The 19,307-nt window shown below is 33.5% G+C and overlaps 2 long non-coding RNA genes across 2 annotated transcripts; both read right to left on the bottom strand.

Annotated features, from left to right (window-relative positions):
• Nucleotides 1-2,943: 2,943 nt before the first annotated feature.
• LOC128289392 (uncharacterized) lies at nt 2,944-3,654 on the bottom strand. Its single transcript, XR_008279042.1, has 2 exons — nt 3,543-3,654; nt 2,944-3,261 (listed from the first exon to the last, which is right to left on the bottom strand). It is a non-coding gene; the product is annotated as an uncharacterized LOC128289392 (long non-coding RNA).
• Nucleotides 3,655-13,279: 9,625 nt separating this feature from the next.
• Nucleotides 13,280-13,811, bottom strand: LOC128289391 (uncharacterized). Its single transcript, XR_008279041.1, has 2 exons — nt 13,678-13,811; nt 13,280-13,397 (listed from the first exon to the last, which is right to left on the bottom strand). It is a non-coding gene; the product is annotated as an uncharacterized LOC128289391 (long non-coding RNA).
• Nucleotides 13,812-19,307: the final 5,496 nt, after the last annotated feature.

Here is a 19,307-nt window from a genome sequence, read left to right as displayed (position 1 = left end):
TCAATCCAAAATAAAATTATTCTCATTTTTGGATCGTAAAAAATAATTATGAAATATGTTAAGTGATATGTAAATATTGATTCTAGAGTCATTTATAAATTATTAAATAATTTGAAATATTTGTTATGAATTTTAAATTAAATATGTTAAGGCAAAGGTTTTAAGGGTCAATGAAAAGTCGTTTTACATTAATTAACATTTCATATTAAAATATAATTTATTTAACGTATATAATGTCAATTCATAAGGTTTTATATTATTATCAACATCATTCCCGTCAACAATTAAAGTTCGTCTAGTTGATTCATCTAAAGGGTGTTTGATTGGCCGAATCTTATATTACGATTTATAGTCTTACATTTCGAAATGAAATCACAATGTTAGATTTTTAACATTTGGGCTATCCCGCAATCTCATATTCTTAAACAGTGTCAATATGTCATAAGATTGGATGTAATTTCATTATGATTTTTTTTTTTAGGTTATCTAAGATTCTTGAAAGAATGCGAAAGTTTCGACAAAATTACCTTTGTCTTCATACTACTTTGTGGTTTGTCGCATTTATTAATGATCTATTATTGATTTTTTTTTAATGTTGATTGAAAATATAACAACATATTTATTTCGATTGATAAACGACTAATTTAGTCCCTATCAAAATAAATAAGGGAATTTATTTTAGTATTGTTGGACAAATTCTAAAAAAAGAAAAACATTAAAGGATTTGGCACAATCAGGTACCTATAAAAATATTATAAAAAGAAGCAGAAAAAGAAAATTTAGAAAATTCCATTTAAAAAGTAATTTTGAATCCGCATTTGAAAATCAAAGAAAAAGTTTGAGTTCAATAAGATTGTATTCCAGTGCCTTTAACAATAATTCCATTAATTTTTAAAATGAATCGAAAACTTTAAATATGATTTTAATGACAATTAATCAAAAGCATTTTCCATGTAGTTTGGCATGACAATGAATCTCAATTTAATTGCTTATAGAAATGTCCTCTTAATTTTGCATTCAATCAAATTTTGGCAGGACAGTTTGGCATGACAGTCTTCTACAGAAAGTCTATATAAACCTTATCTCATGCAATGCAAAACAATCATCAATAAATCTATATAACTTAAAGGGATCAAATAAATACATAATGGGGGGAGAAATTAGGGGTGTTGATATTCTGTTTGGTGTTGGGGATCCTCGTTAGTCTCTCACATCAAGTTGTTACTATTGGAAAAATAGTAATTTATGGGAACTTTGAGGCATATTCTCAATTAGTAAATATGGAAAGATGAATCATAAAATTATGGTTTCATATTATAAGCCATGAGACCTTTATAATGATATATCATATACTCAAAATAGTTGAATGATGAATGAGAAATTGATGTTCAAAGTATGCTACTTGGAAATATTTATTGAGAAAAAGAAAAGCTTAGATCCCACATTGGTTAAATACTAAGTGTGAAATGTGTATATATATAAGAACCTTCTTGGAAGATAATTAAATAACTAAGCTTGGAACCCTATCTTGCACGTAAAGTTGGTGCAAGTTTGAACTCAGGGTTGGGACACATTGTATGACGTGGGTAAAACAAAATTTTGGTAGGTATCCTACGGATATTTTAGCTCAACACTAAATTATTTTTTCCTCAACAGACATACAAAATCTGTTTTAAAAGGACATTTATCATATTTTATTTGATTCTAATTAATTTGATTTAATTTTAATCAAAATGATTTATTAGTTCCTTTAATGGCAAATTTTGTAGAAATTTTCAAAATTCCACTATACTGATATTCTCTCACACCGAATTTATTTTGCTCTCAAAATTCTTCTTTTCCTCTCTATATTTTCTAACATCCTGGTGATAGAAAATGGCAACATTTGTTCGTTGATCGCTGCAGAGGTGCTACTACTTTGATCATCATGTTGTTGTATCTTGGGAGACATTTGACTAACGTTTCTTCAAGTACTATAATAGCGGCTAAATCTGTCTTAAGAAAACTGTGTTAAATAGGCCTCGACGTTTAGTAAATCTCTATTCTTCTTTTCAATTTCAACTTTTTGTTGCGGTTTTTATTAGTTTACGTATTTGACAATTTAAAAAGAATAATTTATATTTTATTTTATATATAAATATTTGTTTATATATATTTATATATTTTGTTCGCTAACGTATTTTATCCAACAATTATAGCACTCATCCCGATTGGGTTAAAGTATACGTTTTGCTTTACTACCTGCGTCGCCAATGGATCCTCCCCTGAAGACTATATTCAACATTTTCTGATGTTGGAAGCATTGGTGGAGACTATCAAGGACACCCACCACACCAGTAACTCAACGTTTTGCACACTTGGATATGCCACCACCGTGTGTTCAAGGCTAAGCAGCCAAGTGAAGCCTGATAGTTTTTCTTTTTTCTTTTTATATTAATATTTGACAATAAGTAAATATGTATATGAACTCAACGATTTATTTTGTTTTTAGCTGCAAGGGAAATTGTAGGCTGTGTCAATACTTGCATAGAGAAATGCGCCATGAAGAATTGATAATCGTCGCCTATGAATAAAATATTAATAAAAGGCCTTGAATTACATTTAGTCTGAATGAAAAAAAAAACATAATTTGGTTGCTGCTGTGTTTTTAGTTTAATATTTGCTCAAATAATATAAAAAAAAAGTAATAATACAACTACATCTCTGCCTTTTATATGTTTTTCTTTATACCATGCCTACTTCTATTTATAATCTATCTCAATTCCAATCCTTAAAATAGAAAAAGAAATGCATTTAATCACGTTCAAATACCTGTCCTTCTAATTTTTCCAATAACAATAGTGTTAATTGAGCAAAGCCTTAATCGACATCTGTTTGTTTTTTTTGTTTTTTTATAAGTATTTTCAGTCTTCTGTTAAAATTATCAACATGAACTAATCACCATTTAATAAAAGTTGATATAGTCGACAAAAATTACAATAATGTGTTGTAGGCCAATTTTGGCCCAAATACAACCAAATACCCACCCCAATTTCATCAGCCCAACATCATCAAACCCAATCTAAACCAACAGCCCACCTAAACTAACCCACTAACCCTAGCCCACCATCACCAAACATTTTCCAGCAAAGAAAAAAAAAACAGCACACCCCTCAACCTTGGCCAACACTCTCCCATGCTGTCTGCCACCAGCACCACTCCCACTCTCCTATGTTGTCTGCCACCAGCACCATCACACACCCCACCGTCCATGCCCATGCCCTGCAAACAAGCAAAACAGAAGCAAGAATAGAAAATAATAATAAAGTATGTAAAAATTAGGCTATATAAAGCCATCCAAACAACAAACGTAAAAGGGGGGGAAGGATGTACAAAAAAAAATTTTGTATCAAAAACAAAAGAAAAAAGAAAAGCTTAGAAGGTGAACTTCAATTTTTTTCCTCTGTTATCTCAATCTTTCTATTTATCTTTGCTTTGTTTTATTTTTTATTTCATTAACTTACTTTAAAACAAAAAAGAATCAAGGAAGAAAAGAGTCTTACCGGATCTACCCCGTGGCCGCTCCCCTCTCCGTTCGGCACGGTGAACTGCCGGCGATGATGGGTGTTGAAACCTTAGTGAAGAAACGAGGAAGAGATAAAAAAGGGGGTTTGAGAGCGGTTTTCAGAAAAAATATATAAAGGTTAAAATGGTTTTAAATAAAAATTGAAAAGTCAAAAGGAAACGGCGCCACTAACATTTGTATGTTTCGCTTTTAGGGATATTTGTTCCCTAGTCCTCAACCTCTCCAGGCGCTGCAATTTAGTGCTTTAGTTACCTTTTTCCTATGATTTTGCAATTTGGCCACCTAATTCTCTGAGATTTTCAATTTAGCCCGTACCAAGTACTGCGTCTTAATGATTGGGGATATTTCTGTTTCGGTCCTCCCATGTTGCGCATATTGCAATCTGGCCCTCTCCTCCTTATTTTCTTTTCAAATCACCCCATAACTTTGTTTTTAGTTTAATTTTAGTCCTGTTTTTGCTTTTTTTTCGTTTTTATCTAAATATCCTTGTTATTTTCATATTATTGATATTATTATTATTATTATTATTATTTATTAGTATTATTATTATTATTATTATGTGCTTTTGTTATATGCGTATATATATATGTATTTGTATTAGGTTTTTTATTTATTTTAATATTTTAATGCTATACTTGCCTTTATATTTCAACATTATTATTATTATTATTATCACCAATGTTTATATATGTTTTACGTATATATGTATATATATATTTACGTATAAGCTTATTTTTTACTTTACTTCAATATCTTTATTGTTTTTGTTTTTGTGTTTCAATATTGTTATTATATTTATTATTATTATCATTATAATAGTGTATATTTCTATTTAAGTACATAGATTTATATATATAGTATTTTGTTATGTTACATTGTTGTTTTTTTTGTATTTTAATACCATTACTATTATAATCATTAACCGTAGTATATGTTTTGTTATATACGTATATATTTTATATATTATGTATATTATTATTTTTATTATACATATTACGTATATATTAAATATCGTTCTATTCATGTATTATATCATATATGCACATATCTTTAATATATATATATAAGTATATCTTTATGTAATATTAGTATTATTATTAATATTAATATGTTTTAACATCATAATTATATGTGTATATATTATGTAAAATGTTTTAATATTATATTATATATATGCTTTATATATATTATGAATATGTATTTTCAATATTATTAGTTAAATTTTGTATATATTACCCTATGTACATATTTTAATAATACAAGTTACATATACCTATTTACTATCTTATGTATATACTTCAAACACTATATATAGTATATTTCTAACACTATTACTATTTATATATACATATATATATATTTTACATATATACTCTTAATTATCTTTATATGTATATTCATCGTGTTCTCATTGTGTTCTCGTATTTCATACTATTGTTACATTTAATATCGCGTGCATTGTCATTGTTTAATATTATTGTCGTATGTATTATGTGCCTTGATGTATTTCCAACTATTATTTTCGTTTCCGCCTATTTTTATATATTACCCTTTGTTCACTATTTTAAAATATTTATTCGTGTTTTATTTAATTCAATAAGTAAGGCAACGCACCGATTTTAAACACTATGCCATCGATTTCATCGCTATGTTGGGTGAATATCAATCGACTTGTGTTAAAACGGTATATCCTTCTCAATAGAAAACGAAACTTGAAATTTCTCGTGTTTTGATCGGATCACGATTCAATGTTACTTTGGACTAGCAATTTTAAAAATTAAGACAACACTTGTTTATAAGATACCAATTTTGGGCGTCGGCGTGGGTGCTAATACCTTCCTCGCAGAATCGACTCGAACTCAAATTTTTCTCTCAGTACTTTAACGTAGACTTAAACTCGGCCTTCTTTCGTTTTAAAAGTAAATTTATTAGGTGTCCGATCACACCTATAAAAAGGATCGGTGGCGACTCCCTTTATAAATAAAATCGAAAGTTGGTTTTCAAATGTTTAATGAATCATCACAATTAGCGACCAACCGAAAGCTAAGCCAAAGCAAAACAAATTTTTTACGTCGCTACAGCTGGCGACTCCACTGGGGATATAGCCTTGCGAGTCGAGTCAATTAAACATGTTTTGTCAAAATTTTCAAACTTCCTTGTTCAAAATAAATATTTGGTCGTGATCCGAAAATCTCGTTTTCAAAAATTCATGCATTTGTATCGTGTTGTAAATATTTCTTCTAACTTGTTATTTGTTTGTTTTTCAGTTTTTATGGTTTTAATTCTGGTTTAGTTTCTTCAAATAAAACGTAAAGGTTTGTGATTTTCTCCCCACACACCGTGCACTTGCATTTTCACATAACATGAGCTCTCTACCCGGGCTCCGTCCGTTTAAGTGAAAATAAACGCTACGCCTTCGTGAGTTAACTTGTCCCTCCGCATGAAGCCGTTGAATACTTTCGGGTTACATATGACTTATGCTTTCGTGAGTTAACTTGTCCTCCGCATAGGCATAAGTAAATGTAATCCTCGAATTGAACTCGTAAGCCTATGATGGGCAATGACCGAGGCTCTATACTAATCTTAGTAGATGACAAGATGGACAATTCGAGTACCTATCTAGAGCCAAAACCGCATATAGTGAACTGTACGAGCCACCTAACTAGAGCCATGCCTAACCTTTGTCCGTTTACTAGTCACCGAAATAAGTACACGGGAAAAACACATCCTACCTTCTGTTTCTTTTACATTTACGCTTTCTATGCAAGGGAATCGAGTCCATTGGACCAAGGAGCTTAATTTGTTAGATTTTCCACAGTTTTTCTCTGTTCATATGTGTTATGCTAACCAAGGTTGTTTGTCTGTATTTCTATTTTTCATCATGCATCAAAGGCATCTTGTTAGGAAGGTGTTGATTAGAGATTGGTTGCCAAAAACGGGTTTCTGATGGAGGAGTCAATTATACGAATGACCGAAATATTGTGTAATAGACTCTTTTGATTAAGGAAATGCCTAAATAGGGCTATCTTGAAATTAACACCAAATTTTTGCATATTCATGATCGACATTCATCGCCATTTATTCATTCATTCATTCATTGCATGTACATGTCCCTTAATCATCCATCGAGGTGAAACCGTATGATCTACAGTTGTGACGCTACGAGTCTGGAATCACGCCATTCGTATAAGACGCGGCTAAGAGCTAGAACTATGGAGACCAAATTCAATGAAAGAATTGAAAGAATGGAAAAGGCCCAAAGAGAATTGCAAGAACAGTTGGCTAAATCACAAAGAAGAAATGAGAGATCGATGGTAAGGTCTCGAGAGGAATCACTCAAGCAAAGGGATCAAATGGCCAAAATGATGGAGATGATGTCACTTTTGTTAAAGGGAATGGACTTATGCGAGTCCCGACGTTATAGAACCTCGACCAAGAGTTAATCATAATCGGGATCCGCTTTATCCCCAAGATTCACCCGTCTCACGCTCATGTAACGCAAAGAGGATGTCCTCAAAAGGAGCTCAGAGGCTTGGAGCAACGACCTATACCACCTACTCATTTAGGGCAAGGTATATATGTATCAAACCCCGAAGGTAATCCCGTTGATCCCAATATTCCAGATTGGGATGACCCAGTAGAGATAGCTCAGTTGAAATTAGACGATCATGATGTTTGGGGCAAGTATAGGAGTTTTGAAGAAAGGCTCAAGGCAATCGAAGGCACTGAAGTCTTCTCTGCATTAAGTGCCAAGGAGCTCAGTCTGGTGCCTGATCTGGTTCTGCCTCCGAAGTTTAAAGCACCAGATTTTGAAAAATACGACGGAACGAGATGTCCAAGAATGCATCTTGTCATGTTTTGCCGAAAAATGACGAGTCACGTGAATAAAGATAAGTTGCTAATACACTGTTTCCAAGACAGCTTGGTCGGATCGGCTCTTCGATGGTATAATCAACTTAGTAGAGAAAGGATCCTATCATGGAAAGACTTAGCATCAGATTTTGTGAACAAGACAAGCATGTGTCCGACATGGTCCCCGATCGGTTGACTCTGCAGATGATGGAAAAGAAGCCAACGAAACTTTTAAGCGACGCTGCAGAGATGGAAGGACATCTCGGCACAAGTAGAACCCCTTTAACCAAAACTGAAATAGTGGTTCTCTTCATCAACACTTTGAGAGCACCATTCTATGACAAGTTGGTAGGAAGTGCTACGACAGACTTTGCGAACATTGTGATATCCGGGGAACTTATAGAGAATGCCATCAAAAATGGAAGGATGGAATGCCCCGAGAGCTCAAAAGGCAGCACCCATGAAGAAAAAGAGCGAAACCCATGTGGTGGGAATAGGAAGCCACTATGCTTCTAATTGCACCAACTCAACCATGACCTCGATATCACCCACCTTGAATTTCACATACTTGGGAGTGTTTTGAACAATGGGACAATGGAAGAGATCTGTACTTTTAAAGCTAATCTAGAGTAATATTCAAAACATACTTATTGCCTTAAGACCTAGAGGTGATAAGATTTTTTTTGAGAAATAGGTTTCGGTCTAAGATTTTTATTTCAATGAAATGCATCTTTTTGAGTAAATTTTCTTCTATTTATAGATTCTTTTATTATTTAGACTTTCATTCTTTTATTTTACATTCATGATCATCCTATACAAATAATCATCCTTAGAATCATTTATTCTCTAGAATTTTCCTTCATACCCACAGTAGGTCCCCAGATATCAATGTCACGAGCGACGTGTTACTAACTCCCTTTGAAGCAAGATGTGTGTCTAGAGGAATCTCAGGACTTCGAAGATGACAGAGACTGTGTCCATCTTCTGATTCGTGAAGGATAACAGAATAAGATGAAAAACAGACCCTAACTTACAAAGGGTCAGCTGACATTGTGAGCTTGGGAAAGTGATGAAGATCGAAACCTAGCTCACCGCAAAAATAAGGCAAGACTATTGAGTTATTTTTAAGAATTCAAGGATGTTTTTGCACGATCATATTAAGACGCACTTAAGAACATCTAGAAAGAGGTCTATAAGGGTGTCTAGAGAACACATGACAATGGTTCTGCAATAGCCAAGCTAATCAATGAGGATCGGATGTTGTTGGTCCACCATGGGAAGGGAATAGCATCAGTTATGACGTCAAGACTCACGTGCTTCTTTCATCTCTTCACAAACTTTTCAATACGTAGGGCATAGATGTTCTGGGGATGATCTCGTCAAAAGCTTCCAGTCGACATCATCGTCGTGACCGTCAATTGCTTCACTAAGAAGATGAATGTAGCTTCATATGCCAATATTATAAAGTCGACAGTCATGAAAAGAAAAGAAAAAAAAAAAAAAAACAAAAAGAAAAAAAGGGACAAGAAAAAAAAAAAAAAGAAATCAAATGCCAGAAAGAATCATGTTTTAATGCGTAACTGTACAATGTCATATCACAATGCAACAAAGGCTGCCAAAAGAAAAATACAAAAATCAAGAAAAGTTATAGAAGGTGACCGAGACTTGTAAATATTGGCATAAGAAGCTACCTTTTACTCTTTGTGCTTATTAAAGTTGACCAGGACCTTCACTGGGGCATTAGAGGTGGTTCTGTCTATGGAAATTAAGATTCTTTTTCTCCAAGCTTTGATTGAATCAAGAATTGGATGAAGTAAAATGTCTTCATTAAACTTGACTGCAGAAAAGGGTTTGAAGGTCAAACGCGTATGATGCTGAGTTATGACGGAAATGGTTCACCCAAAGGAATTTCATAGTAGGAACTTGATATTGCAGAAGATCCTTTCTATACGAAAGGATTTCAAAGGGAAATGAATGCTTAAGAACTTTATGAGGTAAAGGAGGCTTTCCCCGAAAGAACACTGATCCAATCCTAAATTTGGATTCAGTCCAGAAATACTTAAAAAGGAGTGGCCAAGGTGAAAACCCGCAAAGGGCGCCTTGTGACCTTCATTCATTCAAAAGCAAAAAAAGAAAAAAAGAAAATAAAATGGAGAGTTCAAGGTGAAAACCCGCAAAGGGCACCTTGAGACCAAAGGGGTTTTGAGTTGAAAACCTGAAAAAGGCAGCTCAAATCTTATTCAAAGGTGGGGCATATGGTAGTCTTGCTATACTTGAATTGACAGTGAAGAAGTATGCTACGTCTTGGGGCATTGAAAAAGTACTTTGAATCCCCTAAACACATGTTGAACTCAAAATTGTCTCAAAAGGAGTTTGTACAGAGAAGCTCAGGCGGCGATATTTGGGGCACTTAGCTTTATTTTACCTATTTCTAAATTTATCTTTGATTATCTTATTCTTTTCAAAATAAGCTTCCAATAAACTTGCATTTACTCTCATTGTTCAACTTGTTTGTTTCGAGCTATGCTCTTAACCGATTTTTCTTCTTGTCCATCAGTTCGATCCTTTTCAAGCATTTTGCATTGAAATAATGATTAATGGACTAATCATACTTTTACAAAAAGAATTTTGCATATTACTCGAAAGCTTCTAAATAGTACAAGAACACGAAACCCATCGGTTGTTCAAGAGCTTACCAAGTGTAAGGGTTGGAAATATTTGAGCTCAAATTGAGTTTATCTCCTCGATTTTCATCAAAAATATCACCAATGGAACAAATTACAGATCATACACCCTTGAGTTACGAGGATACTGAGATCCTATAGCCAGAATTGCGGTGGAATGGTTTAAGGATAGTGCCAACCTTGTATCCCAAAATTACAGTGGAATGGACCACGAAATTACGGTGAAATTTGAGCAAAACGCGATTATTTCTTGGATTTTGGGTCAAAATACCAACCGAGCATTAGGGGCGACTACGTCGATAATAGAGCCCTGATGGGAAATGAGTGATGACGCTTTAAAAAAAAAAAAAGAAGAAGAAGATCGAGATGAAAACCTGAAAAGGGCATCTTGATAAACAAAAATTAGGATGATAACCCGAAAGGACGTCCTAATGAAGCAGGTTTGGGCCCAAGGAGTAAAAAGATTCAAGAAGTGAGTCAAGCAGCAAGACTACAGTATTTGAAGGATTTTCAGCAGCTCGAAAATTTATACGCAAGATGACATACTCAAAAGATTCTTGATTAAGAAATGTGGAAGAATTCATGCGTTGAAGATCTAGAGTATTTTGAAATGACATGCTCCAAACAAAAGAAATGTTGAGCATTACCCGGATGAGAATTTGATAAGTACAAGAGCCTCAACGTAAGGACAAAGCTCAACCAGGGGTAAGAGAGCGATAACTGAGAAACGCAGATTACTCGTGAAGCTAGAGGACGGGTACAGGGCCTGAAGAGAAAGTCAAGAGTCAAAACAATGAACACAGATCATTAAAAATCATGACGGAAAGGGACATCGACAAACATGCCTAAGGCGTATAGCATAATCATGTAGGCATAAAGGCATTTAAGACAAACATGTGCATATCATGATAACATCATGCACAGGTACTCTAGTAGAATAAGAAGATGTGATGATAGTTGTATTGAATTAAAGGAAAAGACACCGAGTTCCACCGGATAACATGTTTTGGTATTCGATGCTTTTATTTCATTTCAAAATTCAACTCATATTGCGGGAGGTGAGTTGAGCCTCGGGGCACGCTGAGGTATTTTCAATTTCTGCTCTTTAAAAAAATCAACTCATATTGCGAAAGGTGAGTTGAGCCTCAGGACACGCTGAGGTAATTTTAATTTCTGTTTTTCAAAAATCAACTCATATTGCGAGAGGTGAGTTGAGCCTCGTCTCACATGCTGAGGTCTTTTCAATTTCTGTTTTTCAATTTCTGTCTTTCAAAAAAATCAACTCATATTGCGAGAGGTGAGTTGAGCCTCAGGACACGCTGAGGAAATTTCAATTTATGTTTGTCACAAAAAAATCAACTCATATTGCGAGAGATGAGTTGAGCCTCAGGGCACGCTGAGGTATTTTCAATTTCTGCTCTTCAAAAAAATCAACTCATATTGCGAGAGGTGAGTTGAGCCTCAGGACACGCTGAGGTAATTTCAATTTCTGTTTGTCAAGAATCAACTCATATTGCGAGAGGTGGGTTGAACCTTTTAATTTCTACTTTTTCAAAATCAGCTCATATTGCGAGAGGTGAGTTGAGCCTCGGGGCACGCTGAGGTATTTTCAATTTTTGTGTTTTAATTTCAACTCATATTGCGAGAGGTGAGTTGAACCTCAGGTCACACGCCGAGGTATTTTCAATTAAGCCTTTCAATTTCTGTCTTTCAAAAAATCAACTCATATTGCGAGAAATGAGTTAAGCCTCGGGGCACGCTGAGGTATTTTCAATTGCTGTTTGTCAAAAATCAACTCATATTGCGAGAGGTGAGTTGAGCCTCAGGGCACGTTGAGGTATTTTCAATTTCTGTTTTAATTTCCATGTTTCAGAAAATCAGCTCATATTGCGAGAGGTGAGTTGAACCTCAGGTCACGATGAGGTATTTTTAATTTCCGTTTTTCAAAAATCAACTCATATTGCGAGAGGTGAGTTGAGCCTCAGGACATGCTGAGGTAATTTCAATTTCTGTTTTCTCCAATTTATGTTTTTCAAAAATTAGCTCATATTGCGAGAAGTGAGTTGAGCCTCAGGGCACGCTGAGGTATTTTCGATTTCTGCTTTCCAATTTCTGCTCTTCAAAAAAATCAACTCGTATTGCGAGAGGTGAGTTGAGCCTCAGGGCACGCTGAGGTATTTTCAATTTTTGCTTTCCAATTTCTGCCTTTCAAAAAAAAAAAACTCATATCGCGAAAGGTGAGTTGAGCCTCAAGACACGCTGAGGTATTGTCAACTTTCGTTTCTTGATTTATGTTTTTCCAAAAATTAATTCATATTGCTAGAGGTGAATTGAGCCTCAGGACACGCTGAGGTATTGTCAACTTTCGTTTCTTAATTTATGTTTTTCCAAAATTTAATTCATATTGCTAGAGGTGAATTGAGCCTCAGGATCACACGCCGAGGTATTTTCAATTAATGTTTTTCAATTTATACTTTTCAAGAATCAACTCATATTACGAGAGGTGAGTTGAGCCTCGAGTCACATGCTTGAGTTTTTAAAAGTCGATTCATATTGAGAAATGAGTTGAGCTCGGGATCACACACCGAGTAAAGAATAAAGATTGGAGCCGATTGAAGGCACCAGATTTTGTCTCCCGAAGTTGCAAAGTGGAGCTGGTCGAGGACATCAGATCTTACCTTTCTGAAGTGGCAGAAGAGAAGACCAAAACCTTATCTCACGGAAGCAATAGAAGAGAGGATTGAAGCTGTAGATCTTATCCTTCTGAAGTTACAGTGAAGCAGATAGAAGCCACAAATCTCATATCCTTGAAACTACATTTAAGTAGATTGAAGCTACAAGGCCCATATCAGAAGATGCAATGAACTGAACCAAAGCTACAAGATGCGATGGACTAGAAAGAGACTGCCCGGAAAAGAAGAGCGCCAAAGAAGTCAACAATTGGCAAGACCGGGCAAAATTGGCCTTTCATTATGTCTTTGCTCTATTCCCGTTACACGATAATGAGCAAAGAGGGGCAGCTGTTGTAGGCCAATTTTGGCCCAAATACAACCAAATACCCTCCCCAATTTCATCAGCCCAACATCATCAAACCCAATCTAAACCAACAGCCCACCTAAACTAACCCACTAACCCTAGCCCACCATCACCAAACATTTTCCAGCAAAAAAAAAAAAAAGCACACCCCTCAACCTTGGCCAACACTCTCCCATGCTGTCTGCCACCAGCACCACTCCCACTCTCCTATGTTGTCTACCACCAGCACCATCACACACCCCACCGTCCATGCCCATGCCCTGCAAACAAGCAAAACAGAAGCAAGAATAGAAAATAATAATAAAGTATGTAAAAATTAGGCTATATAAAGCCATCCAAACAACAAACGTAAAAGGGGGGGAAGGATGTACAAAAAAAAATTTTGTATCAAAAACAAAAGAAAAAAGAAAAGCTTAGAAGGTGAACTTCAATTTTTTTCCTCTGTTATCTCAATCTTTCTATTTATCTTTGCTTTGTTTTATTTTTTATTTCATTAACTTACTTTAAAACAAAAAAAATCAAGGAAGAAAAGAGTCTTACCGGATCTACCCCGTGGCCGCTCCCCTCTCCGTTCGGCACGGTGAACTGCCGGCGATGATGGGTGTTGAAACCTTAGCTGAAGAAATGAGGAAGAGATAAAAAAAGGAGGGTTTGAGAGCAGTTTTCCAGAAAAAATATATAAAGGTTAAAATGGTTTTAAATAAAAAATTGAAAAGTCAAAAGGAAACGGCGCCACTAACATTTGTATGTTTCGCTTTTAGGAATATTTGTTCCCTAGTCCCTCAACCTCTCCGGTCGCTGCAATTTAGTGCTTTAGTTACCTTTTTCCTATGATTTTGCAATTTGGCCACCTAATTCTCGAGGTTTTCAATTTAGCCCGCACCAAGTACTACGCCTTAATGATTGGGGATATTTCTGTTTTCGGTCCTCCCATGTTATGCGATATTGCAATCGGCCCTCTCCTCCTTATTTTCTTTTCAAATCGCCCCATAACTTTGTTTTAGTTTAATTTTAGTCCTGTTTTCGTTTTTTTTCGTTTTTTATCTAAATATCCTTGTTATTTTCATATTATTGATATTATTATTATTATTATTATTATTATTTATTAGTATTATTATTATTATTATTATTATTATTATGTGCTTTTGTTATATGCGTATATATATATGTATTTGTATTAGGTTTTTTATTTATTTTAATATTTTTAATGCTATACTTACCTTTATATTTCAACATTATTATTATTATTATTATCACCAATGTTTATATATGTTTTACGTATATATGTATATATATATTTACGTATAAGCTTATTTTTTACTTTACTTCAATATCTTTATTGTTTTTGTTTTGTGTTTCAATATTGTTATTATATTTATTATTATTATCATTATAATAGTGTATATTTCTATTTAAGTACATAGATTTATATATATAGTATTTTTGTTATGTTACATTGTTGTTTTTTTTTGTATTTTAATACCATTACTATTATAATCATTAACCGTAGTATATGTTTTGTTATATATGTATATATTTTATATATTATGTATATTATTATTTTTATTATACATATTACATTATATATTAAATATCGTACTATTCATGTATTATATCATATATGCACATATCTTTAATATATATATATATATAAGTATATCTTTATGTAATATTAGTATTATTATTAATATTAATATGTTTTAACATCATAATTATATGTGTATATATTATGTAAAATGTTTTAATATTATATTATATATATGCTTTATATATATTATGAATATGTATTTTCAATATTATTAGTTAAATTTTGTATATATTACCCTATGTACATATTTTAATAATACAAGTTACATATACCTATTTACTATCTTATGTATATACTTCAAACACTATATATAGTATATTTCTAACACTATTACTATTTATATATACATATATATATATTTTACATATATACTCTTAATTATCTTTATATGTATATTCATCGTGTTCTCATTGTGTTCTCGTATTTCATACTATTGTTACATTTAATATCGCGTGCATTGTCATTGTTTAATATTATTGTCGTATGTATTATGTGCCTTGATGTATTTCCAACTATTATTTTTCGTTTCCCGCCTATTTTTATATATTACCCCTTTGTTCACTATTTTAAAATATTTATTCGTGTTTTTATTTAATTCAATAAGTAAGGCAACGTACCGATTTTAAACACTATGCCATCGATTTCATCGCTATGTTGGGTGAATATCAATCGACTTGTGTTAAAACGGTATATCCTTCTCAATAGAAAACGAAACTTGAAATTTCTCGTGTTTTGATCGGATCACGATTCAATGTTACTTTGGACTAGCAATTTTAAAAATTAAGACAACACTTGTTTATAAGATACCAATTTTGGGCGTCGCGTGGGTGCTAATACCTTCCTCGCGCGTAACTGACTCCCGAACTCAAATTTTTCTCTGTACTTTAACGTAGACTTAAACTCGGCCTTCTTTCGTTTTAAAAGTAAATTTATTAGGTGTCCGATCACACCTATAAAAAGGATCGGTGGCGACTCCCTTTATAAATAAAATCGAAAGTTGGTTTTCAAATGTTTAATGAATCATCACAATTAGCGACCAACCGAAAGCTAAGCCAAAGCGAAACAAATTTTTTACGTCGCTACAGTTGGCGACTCCACTGGGGATATAGCCTTGCGAGTCGAGTCGAATTAAACATGTTTTGTCAAAATTTTCAAACTTCCTTGTTCAAAATAAATATTTGGTCGTGATCCGAAAATCTCGTTTTCAAAAATTCATGCATTTGTATCGTGTTGTAAATATTTCTTCTAACTTGTTATTTGTTTGTTTTTCAGTTTTTATGGTTTTAATTCTGGTTTAGTTTCTTCAAATAAAACGTAAAGGTTTGTGATTTTCTCCCCACACACCGTGCACTTGCATTTTCGCATAACATGAGTTCTCTACCCGGCCCGTCATTTAAGTGAAAATAAACGCCACGCCTTCGTGAGTTAACTCGTCCCTCCGTGCAAAGCTAGTGAATACTTTCGGGTTACATATGACTTATGCTTTCGTGAGTTAACTTGTCCCTCCGCATAGGCATAAGTAAATGTAATCCCTCGAATTGAACTCGTAAGCCTATGATGGGCAATGACTGAGGCTCTATACTAATCTTAGTAGATGACAGTATGGACAATTCGAGTACCTATCTAGAGCCAAAACCGCATATAGTGAACTGTACGAGCCACCTAACTAGAGCCATGCCTAACCTTTGTCCGCTTACTAGTCACCAAATAAGTACACGGGAAAAACACATCCTACCTTCTGTTTCTTTTACATTTACGCTTTCTATGCAAGGGAATCGAGTCCATTGGACCAAGGAGCTTAATTTGTTAGATTTTCCACAGTTTTTCTCTGTTCATATGTGTTATGCTAACCAAGGTTGTTTGTCTGTATTTCTATTTTTCATCATGCATCAAAGGCATCTTGTTAGGAAGGTGTTGATTAGAGATTGGTTGCCAAAAACGGGTTTCTGATGGAGGAGTCAATTATACGAATGACCGAAATATTGTGTAATAGACTCTTTTGATTAAAGGAAATGCCTAAATAGGGGCTATCTTGAAATTAACACCAAATTTTTGCATATTCATGACTGACATTCATCTGCCATTTATTCATTCATTCATTCATTGCATGTACATGTCCCTTAATCATCCACTGAGGCTGAAACCGTATGATCTACAGTTGTGACGCTACGAGTCTGGAATCACGCCATTCGTATAAGACGCGGCTAAGAGCTAGAACTATGGAGACCAAATTCAATGAGAGAATTGAAAGAATGGAAAAGGCCCAAAGAGAATTGCAAGAACAGTTGGCTAAATCACAGCAAGAAATGAGAGATCTGATGGTAAGGTCTCGAGAGGAATCACTCAAGCAAAGGGATCAAATGGCCAAAATGATGGAGATGATGTCAGCTTTTGTTAAAGGGAATGGACTTATGCAGAGTCCTGACGTTATAGAACCTCAGTCAAGAGTTAATCATAATCAGGATCCGTTTTATCCCCCAAGATTCACCCCGTCTCACGTTCATGTAACGCAAAGAGGATGTCCTCAAAAGGAGCCTGTAGGCTTGGAGCAACGACCTATACCACCTACTCATTTAGGGCAAGGTATATCTGTATCAAACCCCGAAGGTAATCCCGTTGATCCCAATATTCCAGATTGGGATGACCCAGTAGAGATAGCCCAGTTGAAATTAGACGATCATGATGTTTGGGGCAAGTATAGGTGTAATACCCTGAAAATCTTTACAATAATATATTATCCTTGATATAATAAAATAAGGAAATAAAGTGATAAAAAGGGAAGTTTTGAGTTATGGCAACATTGGGAAGTAAATTATGATATCTTGATTCAGGAAAGGACTAAATTGTAAAAGTTAGAAAAGTTTTGTTGCCTAAGAGTAAATACTCAAGACTTAAAGGGTTAAAGTGTAAATATGAAAAAGTTGAAGGACCAATAGTGTAAATATTTTAAGGGTAGAATGATCTAGAAACTAAGGAAAATGGATGAATTAGGACCAAAATGAATAAGTGAAGAACTATGAGGGACTAAATTGCAATTTTACCAAATTAAATGATGACTCAAGGATGGAATTCTAAAAGATCATGAAGGGCAAAATGGTCAATTAGTAAGAGAGAGAATTCTAGAATGTAATGATTATGTTAATGATATTTTAAATTAATTAATTAGATAAATATTATTTTATTAATATTTTATGAGATATTTAATATTATTTTATTATTATTTATTTAGTATATAAGGAAAGAAAGATGAAGAATTTTCATCATCTTTCCTTTCCATGCAAACTAACGTGAGAGAAAGAGAGGAAGAAAGAAAGTTTTACTTTCTTTACAATTTGGTCCTTTACCAAAAATTCACCATTTTCACCCAAAAATCAAATGAATTTCCATAGCTACCAAGAGAGAAAATGTTAAGGAGAACATGGGGAGTTAGAATATCAAGTTGGATTCAAGAAATAGAAGCTGGAGGAGAGAGAAAATCAAGTTAAAGATTGGTATCAAGAGAATAAGGTAAGTACATCAAGATTTCAATATGTTTTTAAGTTTGTTATTGTTGATAAATCATGGAAATAATGTTATAGTAGAGTTTTATTACATAAGGTCCTATGTTCTTGATATGTTAGTGAAGAGAAAATAAGAGAAAGTGATGAGAAATGGTGTAGAAAAAGAAAATAAGGGTGTTATAACATGGTAATTAATATCTTGCACTAAAACAGTTATGGACAGCAGCAGTAGTCTAACTTTGAAAAATCACCATAAATTTTATAAATTGAATTAGAAGATGAAAAAAATATGGAATTAAATCTTAATGAGTCTAGTTTCTCATAGAAGAAACAGTGTAAGCAATGAGTTTGTAAATTTTGATATATAATGAATTTTGTGAGACAAGGTCAGAATGAATTCAGGTTCCCTGTTCAGACTTTGAAAAATAATAAAAAATGAAGAAAAATAATTAAAGGCTTAAATTTATATTTATAGAATCCTGAATGAGTCTAGTTTTATTAGAAACAAACTAGAACATCATTTGAATTCTGTAAAAGGAGATAACTAATTTTTAGTGAAGAAGGGTCAGAACTGTCAGACAGCAGAACAGGGTGACTTTAATGAATAAACTGTACTAATTGGCTAAACCAAAATTCTGAAAATTTTATGATAAGAATACATGTGAGTATAGTTTCAGGAAAAATTAACGGATCTTAATTTCGAGTTCTGTAGCTTAATATATAAATAATTTAGTGACTATGACGCAAATGGGCAGTTTTGAATGTACATATAAGTAAATAGTGAAATTATTGATAATGTTACTTGTTGTATGTTATATAAATTAAGGATGTGGAATGGAGAGGAGGAGGAGGAAAATATGTATGAATATTCATCTAGCATGGCTAATTTGCATGTTTTAGGCTCGGGGACTAAATTGAATAAAAGTAAAATTTTATGGGCAATTTTGTAAAATGTCGAAATGACTAAATTGCATAAAATAGATTATTTTATTATTTAAATTACAAAAATTTAACGAAATTATCAATTTAGTTCAAGATCGGGAAAACATGTTTTAGGGATTAAATTGAAAAGTGTTGAAATT

This window comes from Gossypium arboreum, chromosome 1 (assembly GCF_025698485.1).
Source record: "Gossypium arboreum isolate Shixiya-1 chromosome 1, ASM2569848v2, whole genome shotgun sequence".
Taxonomy (NCBI): Eukaryota; Viridiplantae; Streptophyta; class Magnoliopsida; order Malvales; family Malvaceae; genus Gossypium; species Gossypium arboreum.
This window is presented reverse-complemented; position numbering and strand designations above follow the sequence as displayed.